Source organism: Penaeus monodon, chromosome 27, assembly GCF_015228065.2.
Source record: "Penaeus monodon isolate SGIC_2016 chromosome 27, NSTDA_Pmon_1, whole genome shotgun sequence".
In the NCBI taxonomy this organism is placed as follows: Eukaryota; Metazoa; Arthropoda; class Malacostraca; order Decapoda; family Penaeidae; genus Penaeus; species Penaeus monodon.
In genome coordinates this window covers 35,454,806-35,455,097 of record NC_051412.1, presented here as the reverse complement: position 1 = coordinate 35,455,097, position 292 = coordinate 35,454,806, and positions in this window count along the sequence as shown.

The following is a 292-nucleotide window of genomic DNA, read 5'->3' as shown; positions in this document are numbered from 1 at the left end:
GAGTACGAGCAGCTGTATCACTCCATGTTGCTTCCCCGAGCAGTGCCCTTCTTGATTCTCAAGCACACACGATCACGTCAGCACCAAATTGCAAGAGCAACAGTTATTTATTTCTTCGTTGCTTGATCATGCGACTTTGTCAGGCAGGCTAGTTTAATGGGGGGGGGGGGGAAATGGGGATAAGAAGATAATGATGAAAGGTTACGGAGGGAGATATAGGAGAGACCAGGGTAAGGATTCATGGAGTGACAAAAGCATTGGGATGTACAGCACACTGCATATATATTTACCG